This window comes from Anabrus simplex, chromosome X (assembly GCF_040414725.1).
Source record: "Anabrus simplex isolate iqAnaSimp1 chromosome X, ASM4041472v1, whole genome shotgun sequence".
Classification (NCBI taxonomy): domain Eukaryota; kingdom Metazoa; phylum Arthropoda; class Insecta; order Orthoptera; family Tettigoniidae; genus Anabrus; species Anabrus simplex.
In genome coordinates this window covers 117,212,823-117,226,006 of record NC_090279.1, presented here as the reverse complement: position 1 = coordinate 117,226,006, position 13,184 = coordinate 117,212,823, and positions in this window count along the sequence as shown.

Genomic DNA, 13,184 nt, shown 5'->3' with positions numbered 1-13,184 from the left:
AATTTGCTATCACGAGCACTGCTTACCTAACCCCTTCCAAAAATAAAATAAACTTCCAATTGTCCCACCTGGATGTAAATAAAATGAAATTAGATTTAATCCCTGTCACTCCCAATTACCTTACTTCAAGGAAATATGACTGTTCAATTGTAATTATAACATTTATTGTACTATGTGTATTATTGTTAATATTTAGACAAAAACTCTGTAATCTGTATCAAAAATGTAAAATATGTAAGGTACAAGTCAATGAGGACATAGACTTGTCAGTTAGGGGGGAGATGTTACATGACCATACTGGCATGTCACCTGAAACCCCAGGTAATGTACCTAGTATCTCAGGTACAGCAAGTAATATTCATATTTTTAAGTTTTGAAGGAAATATTACCATGTATTTCAATACTGTATAATAGTCATATGCTGATTCAGGAAGTAATGTCACAATTGTATTTGTCACTGGGTTGGTCATCCAAAGTAAATCCAGTGACACACACATGAACAGAAGATTCTTGTTGATGACTCGCAGTTAGTCACTAGCAACTGAGTGTATTGTAATCTCGGGGTACGCCCTGAACTTTGCTCGCTATTTCATTATAAAAGAGTCTGTGTCCCAGGCTCATCAGCTTCACTTAATCAACTCGCTGTAAGGTAGGACTCTGCTAGTCCGTCACCAAGAATCGAACTCTGCATTAACATCAGCATTGAGAGTAGATTATCAGCAACTGTTTAACTTATTCAATCTTCAATAAAAGTCAAGTTATTTTAAACCTGCTACCAACAAGTCTAGTTATTTCTGAAAGAGTAGCCTACAGCAAGCGGTAACGAATTCGAGACCTTAGTGGTTTAACATTAACACTGTTTGAAAGTTCTACGTTCGAGGTATAAACCGCTAAAACTTAACTCACGTGCTTACGATCTGACAGCTGTCCAAAAAGTACGTGGATTTTAAATTCCGCGCCCACCTACGTAGTTAAGATGGCAGCAGTGAGGTTTGTTTCTGTTACGATGGTAGCAGTAAGTTCACATGTTTAAATGTCCGCACCCACGTGATTAAGGATGGCAGATGTCGTCTTCACAGCTGTCAAAAAGCACGTGCATTTCAAATTCCGCGCCCCCACGTGCATAAGGTGGCGGCAATTGAGGTTCGGCCCCGTCAAGATGGCAGCAGTGAGGTTAGCTATGTTCTGTAGTCCTCAACAGTAAGGTTAGCGTCCGGTCATTTTGACGGCCTTCAGAAAGCACGTGCTATTGTTTACAAACATGGCCACGTAGTCGTGACGTCACGGTCACGTGGTCATTACCTTATGGGGTCAATGACCTCGGGTACTGACTCAGCAAAAAATGCTGACGAGGTGGCTCAGTATCACCTACTGACATTTTACTGTGCAGAGGAAGGATGTCACAAAAAGCATTTACGAAAGGAGCAGCGTACGTAGATAAAAATCCTGGCGGTGAACATTGAATCAGATGTTTCGGCATTGATACAAGGTTCCATGTTTATAGAACATCTTAATTGCCTCACTTACTTGAGTGAGGTAAATGAGATGTAGCCTAATAGGTGAACAGCACGCACATTCACAGGTTTGTTTGTTATCAAGATTGTCTGTAACCGTGCAGTCTTTTTCTTCTTTCCGTTCCATACTGCACGATGTAGAAGCACACACTAATGTTTATGATAATGCGCTATCCTAATTTACAGTCTTGTAACAATATTCATTAGCGGATGGTAAGTAACATCACTCATGTGAATAATAAGACGATAGGCTGTTGTGTTAGCAGGAATATTTTAAGATATTTCAAATTCTAAACGAATACCGACAGGAGATTCTTTTATAGATTCTTCATGATAAGAGCAGTCTATAACTACAATCGGTGCTTTATTTTTAAATTTTTCAGGCGAAAGTAGCTTACGATCTTCTTTCTGATAATACGATGATTGAAATTTACAAAACATGTCATAGAGCAACCCAAATTTATTTTTCTCAAAATTAATGTCCATGTTTTTGTATGGATACGTAATTCCGTTGAGATATAGTCTAATATTTCTTAATTTATAGTGATCAAACTGTGAGCTATCTTTTTCATGGTTGAATTTACGATGGGTTTGAAATCCAAAAATAATACACAAGGGCTTCTCAGTAACGCGTGACGTTTTAACAGCCCAGCTATGCTTGTTTGTAGGTGGTAACACAGGATATTCATGCAGCTCCCAACTTCGAAAACGTATAGGTAATGGTGTATCATTTTCTACAATCTTGAGCAATCGAAGTTTTTCTCGATCACATAATGTTACATGTAGAATTCTCCACAATATACGATGAAGTGTAATTTTGGAGTCTACTGGTGTTTCTGCTGCTTTAAGGGAATTGTAATCACTTCGATCACGGATTAGAATAAGCTCTTGTTTTGCGTTGATTATAATACGTCTTAAGTCTTCTGCGAAACCAAGAATATGTTTCAATGATAACATACCTGTAAAAGTTCCGTCCTGATTAATCATCCAGTTGTTAGAAGCTTTTGGACACCATCCTGTCATCCGTAACAGATTACTTTCTTCATCACAAAATGAAGGGTAGAGTTTCATTGCACTTGCAATACCAACATTCTTCAATCTATCCATTTCAACATTGGTACCTGGCTACTATGGCTGACGGACGTTAGTGAGATCAGCTCCTCAGTCAAAGTGAATTAGCAGGTGTAATTTCTTAGTAATATATATCAAACGTTCTGTTAAAGGGTGCGAACATAGTCTGAAAGTGTTTAAAATGATAGTGTCTCCCTGTCGTGGCTACATTTTTATCAGTTCATTAAAATATTCCATTGTGAAACAAGATGACCAGGAGCAACAAACGCTACAGCAAGGAAGCGAACGGTAGTGCCAACCTCGTGGAAGAAACCATCACGAGGATCCTGAATGAGACTCTCAGCTCGGGTAAGTTTCTGGACAGAATTATAGAGGTGATATCGGAGCGTAAAGGAACTAGAGAAATCCCTCCAGTTCAGTGCTCAACTTATAGCGGATTTAAAGAACAAACTTGAGTGTGGGGACAAGGAAATACAGGCACTTGGGTCAGATTTCGAAGCTAAAAGCGACTCTCTCGAACAATATAGTATGAGAAATAACCTTAGAATCTTTGGAGTGCAGGAGACCTTACAAGAAAATAATGACGAACTTGCCGCAAAAGTCTTCAATATATAGGCGTGAATATAAATGTCAATGATATTGATAGAAGTCACCGTGTTGGGCCTAAATTAGTAGGGAAAACTCGGCCTGTCATTGTCAAGTTTACTTCCTACCGTACACAACAAGAAGTATTCCGTAACAAAAGGAGACTAAAGGGCACCCATGTTACCATCCGCGAAGATCTCATATCCGCTAGACTCTCCATACTGAAGGCCGCCATTCACCGTTTCCATGTAAGCAACTGTTGGACTGCAGACGGAAACCCGATGGGGGCAAAGAGCGCATTAACCGGCTGTGCGACTTACCAGAGGATAGATATAGCTACTAAATGGACAATTCACTTTACTGTTTTGATCTCTATTTACTATATTTCATTCTATTTAAATACCACCTTAGTGTAATTTAATTATATTAGCTCACTGTAGTTAGATTATTTCATTCGCTTAATTATTAATTCTGCGTAAGGTGGCTGCGAGAACTAATGGGTCATTCTCCTCTGACAGTACGGGATATTCCTTCCCAGGAACAATCCCTCGCAAGGCCCGCACTCTCCACAAACAGAACACGACCTTGTGACAACTGTCCACTGACCCCTCCTGGAATTACCCCCCTCCCCCTTCCTTCTCGCTCAACTAGAGACCTGCTCCTAGCTAAAGTTCCCTCTTTCCCTAAAGGTCTCCATATAGCTCATCTAAATATACATTCATTGTCTGCTCATTTCCACGAACTTTGTTACCGAGGTAACGTTGTTAGCGTTCCCCCATTTATGTTTTGGACTAGCTATCGCTATAGAAATTTGTATCACATCATGCTCATCTTTCGAACTTGATTCTACGACTAATTCTAAGTGACTGGAGGCCGTACTCCTAACTTATTATTTTGACTTGCCTAAAACTCTCTGTTCCATTTTATTTCAAGAACTGTCTGTTTGTGTTTCGCGTATTCTGTGCCAAACAGCGCTAAACTAGTGTCTGCCTTCTGCGCAAGCGAGCCCGGCTCTAACTGTGCCTTTGTCGCTGGCCAATCAGGGCTAGAGAGAATTGTTACGTAATGAACTTCTCTCTCTGGCTGGTAGCGGCCCGTTGTCTGTTGGAAGCTATCATGGCGATCAGAAGCCAACTTCATTGTGGCTCTACGCGAGCAATCTGTATAACCATCGATTTCGGATGAAACCGTTGATGTGTGAGGATGTTATTCATCCTCAAGAACTTTATTTATATTTAGAATTGGTTATGCCTTCCTACCAGTGGATTAAGTACGACTACGGCGAATAAATTTGTGAGTATGTAAACAACGCGTCTCCAGAACATGGAAGCTACATTGGAACTGTAAGTTACATTTTCATGCACCTAATCTTCATCATTAACGGGTCTGTGACTTCAAATAATCTTCCTCTCCGAAAATTTTCCGAACTTTAAGCGGTGCTTTGGAAATCATCAGATGCTTGAAATTAATGGAATCATTTAAAAAAAGAAAAGGAAAGTACATTTCAGTATTGGTAATTCTCCTACTGAAATATGGGTTTCCCATTTCTAATTTTCTAAAAGCTTGCTCCCAAAATTTCGATTATTGTTGTTATTTAATACACTGACTGACAGAGCAAATGCAACACCAAGGAGGAGTGGTTCGGAAGGGATGAAAGTTGGGAAAAAAACAGAGTCGGCACGGAAGAATAATTGATGTTTATTTCAAACCGATATGCAGGTTACACAATGCGCACGGCATCGACTCAGTAGGATGTAGGACCACCGCGAGCGGCGATGCACGCAGAAACACGTCGAGGTACAGAGTCAATAAGAGTGCGGATGGTGTCCTGAGGGATGGTTCTCCATTCTCTGTCAACCATTTGCCTCAGTTGGTCGTCCGTACGAGGCTGGGGCAGAGTTTGCAAACGGCGTCCAATGAGATCCCACACGTGTTCGATTGGTGAGAGATCCGGAGAGTACGCTGGCCACGGAAGCATCTGTACACCTCGTAGAGCCTGTTGGGAGATGCGAGCAGTGTGTGGGCGGGCATTATCCTGCTGAAACAGAGCATTGGGCAGCCCCTGAAGGTACGGGAGTGTCACCGGCCGCGGCACATGCTGCACGTAGCGGTGGGCATTTAATGTGCCTTGAATACGCACTAGAGGTGACGTGGATCATACGCTATAGCGCCCCAAACCATGATGCCGCGTTGTCTAGCGGTAAGGTGCTCCACAGTTACTGCCGGATTTGACCTTTCTCCACGCCGACGCCACACTTGTCTGCGGTGACTATCACTGACAGAACAGAAGCGTGACTCATCGGAGAACACGACGTTCCGCCATTCCCTCATCCAAGTCGCTCTAGCCCGGCACCATGCCAGGCGTGCACGTCTATGCTGTGGAGTCAATGGTAGTCTTCTGAGCGGACGCCGGGAGTGCAGGCCTCCTTCAACCAATCGACGGGAAATTGTTCTGGTCGATATTGGAACAGCACATGCTGAAGAATGGCGGTTGACGTGGCGTGCGTGCTGACGTCACTCGGGCTGCGCCTGGACCCCTCGCACGTGCCACATGTCCCTGCGCCAACCATCTTCGCCACAGGCGCTGCACCGTGGACACATCCCTATGGGTATCGGCTGCGATTTGACGAAGCGACCAACCTGCCCTTCTCAGCCCGATCACCATACCCCTCGTAAAGTCGTCTGTCTGCTGGAAATGCCTCCGTTGACGGCGGCCTGGCATTCTTAGCTATACACGTGTCCTGTGGCACAAGACAACACGTTCTACAATGACTGTCGGCTGAGAAATCACAGTACGAAGTGGGCCATTCGCCAACGCCGTGTCCCATTTATCGTTCGCTACGTGCGCAGCACAGCGGCGCACTTCACATCATGAGCATACCTCAGTGACGTCAGTCTACCCTGCAATTGGCATAAAGTTCTGACCACTCCTTCTTGGTGTTGCATTTGCTCTGTCAGTCAGTGTATTTAAGGTCATGTTCTCGGGAGTTACGGGGTGGTTCTGTTTCGCACTAAAGAAATGTGTCATTCATTTGTGTAATTCCTGAAAGAGTTCTCTCAAGCGTCTATTTCTAGTCCTCGGTCTCTTGTTGATTCTATTTATTTGGTTGTCATGCGTTCTCTCTATTTTATCTTATTTCTGTTTATTCAGTATCCTTGAGTCTATTTTGTTCTTTCTCGTGTTCCATTATTGTGGGATCCTTGGGATTGGTGCCCCGAAATTTTTGCCTGCACCGTTACCATGGCGATGTTTACTAATTTTTTATTGATTGTTAATTATGGTTGGACTTAATGTTGAAGGTGGACTTTTCCCTCTGAGCATGATTTCGGCATTATGCGCTATTTTTTGGGTGTACTTGGTTTCTTGATTGATGTTTTAATTACCCTTTCGGGGAATATCTGTTTATTTTCGTCCGATTTTCTGTTGTGGTTTTCTGGCCTATTCATATCTGATACCTTTTACAATCTTGACGTTTGTGAAAACTCATGGCAATAAAATTGAATCTGGTCAAGTGTTTTCTGAAACTTTAAAAGTAATTGCAAATTTTGGTGGAAATTCATTGAGATTGCAGATAGGTAACTTAACTCCTGCCGTAGGCCTACTTAAAATACGAGGTTGTTTTCTTTTAATAATAGTATAATTGGATGGTTCTGCCGTCACCACCACCACAGGCTCCCAGAGGCCTCCTCCACCACCACCACAGCCAGAGGCCTCCCAGAGGCCTCCTCCACCACCAACACAGCCAGAGGCCTCCCAGAGGGCTCCTCCACCACATGCGGGAAATTTCAATTTGTAAACGAAGCCACGTGCTTCTTGACAGCTATCATCGACAACAACGCATCGCTAACCTCACTGCTGCCATCTTGATGGGCCTAAACCTCCGTGGTACCAACTTAACGTAACTAGCGCGAGATTTGAATTTGTAAACAAATCCACGTATTTTTTGGCAGCCCCGTGCTTTTTGACATACAACAACGCATCGCTAACCTCAGTACTGCCATCTTGACGGGCCTAAACCGCAGTGGTACCGACTTAACCTAACTAGCGCGAGATTTGAATTGGTAAAGAAATCCACATGCTTTTTGACAGCCACGTGCTTTTTGACAGACAACAAAGTATCGCAAACCTCAGTACTACCATCTTGACGGGCTAAACCTTAATGCTACCAACTTAACCTCACTAGCGCGAGATTTGAATCGGTAAACAAATCCACGTGCTTTTTGACGGCTGTCATCCGCCATCTTTAAACTACAGAGCACCGTGCTGCCCTCTTTATCGCAGTAGCTGCAAATTCGTCACCTGTCATCCGCAGTGCTGCCATCCTAACGGGCCTAAACCTTAATGCCACCAACTTAACCTCACTAGCGCGAGATTTGAATCGGTAAACAAATCCACGTGCTTTTATGACAGCTGTCATCCGCCATCTTTAATCCATAGAGCACAGTGCTGCCCTCTTTAGCTAGATACCTTTGAAATGTGGTGGCAGGCAATTCCGCGTGACAGCAGCATCTTTGAGCATAGTGCTGCCCTCTTTGCAGCGGTGGCAAATTCCACGTGCTCTTGTTTGGAAACAAACTCACGTGCTTTTTTCTGACAGCTGTCATCCGCCATCTTGCATCACAAACCTCAGTGCTGCACTCTTTAGCTAGATACGTTTGAAATGTGGTGGCGGCGAATTCTATGTGCTCTTCTTTGGAAACAAAGCCACGTGCTTTTTTGAAAGCTATCATCCGCCACCTTTAATCAGTAGAGCACTGTGCTGCTATCATGCGGGCAATTTCGTCAGCTGTCATCCGCCATCTTTAATTCACAGAGCACCGTGCTGCCCTCTTTATGACATGTAGTAGCGGGCAATTTGAAAAGTTCTGTTAGCTGTCATCCGCCATCTTTAATCAAGAGAGCACCGTGCTGCCATCTTTAGCTAGATACCTTTGAAATGTGGTGGCGACAAATTGAAAAATTCCACGTGCTCTTGTTTAGTAAACAAACTCACGCGCTTTTTGTCACCTGTCATCCGCCATCTTACATCGCAAACCTCAGTGCTACACTCTTTAGTTGAAATATGGTGGCGGATAATTTAAAAAGAAAAATTCTACAGCAGCCATCTCTCGACGCTAATTGCACAAGATGGTAGCTATACATGACTCCTTAAAGGTGCATATGCAAGATGGCCGCTATACATAGGTTCTTATGAGACTCCCTTGGGATGCTTGCGCAAGATGGCGGTTATACAAGGCTCCTTATGAGATGCCCTAGGGATGCTTGCGCAAGATGGCGGTTGCTCTTATGAGGCGGCTTAAGGGTCCTTGCACAAGATGACTAGCGACACCCTAAGGATGCTTGCGCAAGATGGCGAACGCAAGATGGTGGCTATACACGACTCCTTATGAGACTCCTTAAGGGTGCTTGCGCAAGATGGCTGCTGCTCTTATGAAGAAAGCTAGCTTAGAGGCTAACGTGTCATGCTAGTTCGATTCATTAAATTTGGGGCTTAAATGCAAAATGTTAAATATCTCGAAAACGGTGCATCGTAGAGCAAAACGGACAAACGTTTTCTGCCCAGTACCTCGGTTCGCAGTATGAGAAACAAGAAAAACATAGTCTAATGATGAGATCAACGGTTCGCTTCCTACTTAGGCCCTTTCGCATTCGCTCTGTTTTAGCTTGTATTGAAGCAAGTCTTCGTAACATGATCAGGTCTAGCTATGGTAGAGAGTATAACGTGCCGTGCAGTTTCGATTCATTAAATTTTGGGCTTAAATGCAAAATGTTAAATATCTCGAAAACGGTGCATCGTAGAGCAAAACGGATAAAATTTTTCCACCTGATACCTAGGTTTGCAGTATCAGGAACAAGAAAAACATAGTCTAATGATGAGATTGACGGTTCGATCCCTACTTAGGCCCTTTGGCATTGGCAGCTATCTAATTCTACAAGATGGCGGCTATACATAGCTTCTTATGAGACAGCTTAAGAGCGCTTGCACAAGATGGCTTGAGACTCCCTAGGGGTGCTTGCGCAAGGTAGCAGCGACAAGACGGTGACTATACACAGCTCCTTATGATACGGCCTAGAGGTGCTCACACAAGATGGTGGCTGCTCTGATGAAGAAAGCTAGCTTTGCATCGTGCAGGTATCTTTACAGCACTAAACCTCATACCTTTGAAATGTGGTGGCGAGTAATTTGAAAATTTCTACGTGCTTTTCTCTTAACAGCAGCTATCTTTAAACAATAGCGGCTATACATAAGCTGTTAAGGCCTCCTCTTATGTCAAGGCATAGCTCTATCGAACAAGTTTAAACCTGCATCGGGATAGCTAGAGTAAGCACGTGCTGCAGTGATGACGTCATTATGCATGTTTAGACTTGCAAATCACTAAAGAAACATAACAAGACTAGAATCGAACACTGTACTCTATGCCGTTAACTTTATCATGTGATCGGAACATTGATTGAAGTGTTTAGAACACTAAATAAGTAGAACCGAACACTGTACTCGCTACAACATGTGTTTAGAACATGTCAGGGGATACCTTTGTTCTAAGAAGATTAGATTACCGCACATTCCTTGTAGAGCTAATAGGCTAAAGGGCTAATGGGCAAAAGGGCGATAGGGCTAAAGGGCTAGGGTGCCTCTCCTCTCTTTATTCGGGCTTGAGACCGGCTCTACAACTAGAGGCGGAGTTAACACCCTAAGGAAGGAAGAATGTTGGGAAATAATCTGTACGAATATAGCTACAGTAAACTAACACAAAAGCGTATAACCAAGGTAGCAACAGTAAGGTTTAAGCCCATCAAGATGGCAAAATTGAGGTTAGCGACGTTCTGTTGTTGGATTTTAAATTTCGCGCTATAACATGCATAAGGTGGCAGCGTTGAGGTTTACCGCCGTAAAGATGGCAGCAGTGAGGTTAGCGACGCTCTATTGTCCTTTAAAGTGAGGTTAGGGGCCATCAAGACGACAGCTGTCAAAAAAGCACGTGGCTTGGTTTACTAAATAAGAGCACGTGGCAGTGACGTCACGGTCACGTAGTATGCTGCTTCAGCATGCAAAGTTCAATGTCTACACCTACGTAGTTAACACTCTGCTATGTTCACAAGATTTTTACACATAACTATTCTTTATGCTTTAAGTTCCTGCACATAGGTTATGTTAAAATAGCAGCACAAGTACAAGCGATGGTCGCACGCTCGCGTAGAGGTTGTTTAGTACGATAGTTGATGTATGCATTATCAAAAGGTGATATATATACGCTTTTAAACCTTGCTATTCTTACTGCTACTATGTTCGCAAGATTTTCAAACATCGCTATTCTTTGTGCTTTAAGTTCGTTCGCTTAGCTCATGCTAAAGTAGCAGCGCAAACACATGTGAACGTTGTACATTCTAGCGGGATGTGTTTAGTACGATAGTTGATGCATGCAAAATCGATAGGTGTTGTGTACACATTTTGAAACTTAACTATTCTTCGTGCTTTAAATCCGTGCACATAGGTTATGCTAAGATAGCAGCACACTCTAGCGGGAGAAGTTTTGTACTCTAGTTGATGCATGTACAATCGATAGGCAATGCGTACACGCTTTTAAAACATTGGTATTCTTACTGCTGCTGCTATGTTCACAAGATTTTTTATACATCACTATTCTTTATGCTTTAAGTTCATGTGTATAAGTTATACTAAGTTAGCAGCATACTTATAAGGTTGTCGCACACTCTAGTGGAAGAATTTTAATACGAAAGTCGATGCATGCAAAATCAATAGGTGATGTGTACACGCTTTGAACTTGGGTATACTTTGTGCTTTAACTTCGTGCACATAGGTTATGTTAAGATTGCAGCACACACAAGCGATGATCGCACGCTGGTGTGGACGAAGTTTAGTACGATAGTCGATGCATACATCATCGATAGGTGATGTGTACACGCTTTGGAACATAGCTCTTCCTTGTGCTTTAAGTTCGTGCACATGGGTTAGGGATACACAAAAGCGATTGCTACATGCTCTAGCGGAAGAAGCCTAGTACGATAGTCGACGCATGCATCATCAATACGCGATGTGTACACGCTATTCCTTATTCTTTAAATTCACGCACATAGGTAGCAGCACACAATTGCGATCGTTGTACACTCTAGCGGGAGAAGTTTAGTACGATAGTCGATGTATGCAAAATCGATAGGTGATGTGTGCGCGCTTTGTAATATAGCTATTCTTTGTGCTTTAGCCGTATACACATACGTTAGCAATACACATATGCGATCGTTGTACACTCTGGCGGTAAAAAATAGTTGATGCATGCAAAAAAAATTGGTGATGTGTACACGCTGTTAAACATCGTTATTTGTTGTGCTTTAAGTTCGCGCGTATAGGTTATGCTAAGATAGCAGTGCAATCTAGCGGAAGAAGTTCAGGGTGATGTGTACATGCCTTGAAACATGGCTATTCTTTGCATTTTAATTCATGCACATAGGTTATGCTAAGATAGCAGCATAGTCTAGCCAAGACCAACTACAATTACATCAGACCGTAACACAGAAAAAACATGGCGGACATCGGTGGGCGACGTGAGAGGCTGAGGAGTAGGTTAGGCGTGTTCATTCCTAGCTAACTAAAGGAAACATCACAAGTCGAACGTCATGAAATGCAAGTAACTAACTCAAAATATGAATAATTATACACCAAAAGTAGCGTAATTCTATTGTAAATCCAATTGTAATTTCAGTGGGAGAATTACTTTATAAACGTCAGGTTGAAACAGACACATCATAAAATATTTTCACATATGAAACTTCGGACTTCAAATAAGACAAATAGGTCAACAAATAGCATTATTAACCTTACATTAAATACCATGCAACATCACAAGTACTCACAGCCCATTATGTAAAAAAAACACATTCAAACAAATGCATTTCTCATACAAAATTTCAATAATAATAATAATAATAATAATAATAATAATAAACACAGAAAAATAGAGATAACTTAATATTTACCTTATTACTGGAGCATGCAACTACTTGCTGCTTAGTTTCATCTGTTTGCGTATCTGCAGTTTCAGTTCATTAGGGTCATCAACTTTCCTTTTCGATTTTTGGCTTCCTAGTTTCCTGGCTATGTCTTTAGAAGCACTGTTTTCTTCTAAGACTTGAATATAATTGTTTATAAAAATGTTAGAGATAATTTTGATGCACTTCTTAATAAGATATTTTAATGGGGTACCACATTTGCAAACATCATCCCAGTTACTAATTATGCACTCACTTAGCTGCATGCCTAAGGTTAACAAACAATACTGCCGACTGTCTAATTTTAAAAAGTCCAGTTCATAAACTTCACTAATCAGAACCTGGAACAGTCTGAACATCTGAGTACACAGAAATACAAGAACGGGTGAGGGGCACTTCAGTCCACCACGGTTTACCAGAGTAAAGTAGGAATATAAATCTTCATCACAAAGTTCACTCATTTCTTCTTCTGACTGCAACGCTTGCAAACAATCAGAACATTTACTACCTAATCTTTCAGTAACTTTAAAAGTAGTGTAGCTTGCAATACAAACCAAAATGTTGCGTGTCTCTGGAGTAATTACAAGACTGTCCAAATCTCCTAGGGCTGTTTCCAAAGTTTCTAAGTTTTCAATGTTGTTTTCTACCTTTGCACCTTTATTAATGGCCAATGAGAAATCTTTTAAAGAAAACTCTCCAAGCTGTGCAGACTTAAGTTTCAGTATACCCAGTACTTTACGTTTCCTCTCAGATTCTAAAATCTGCTCTACTGATACATTGTAGGTACATCCACTTAACCGTCTGTAGGCACTAAACCTTCCTTCCAATCCACCATTTTGCAATTTGGCAGTAAGTACGTATGAAAAATCATATTTACTGAAGAGGTACCTACACAACCCAACCATTGCTGCAAGCGTATGGGTCAAGGCAATATAAGTTTCCTGGGTCAGTTTGCCATCGGTGACTGATATGTGCCAGATATCAAGAAAAAGTTTAAAACTCTCTAG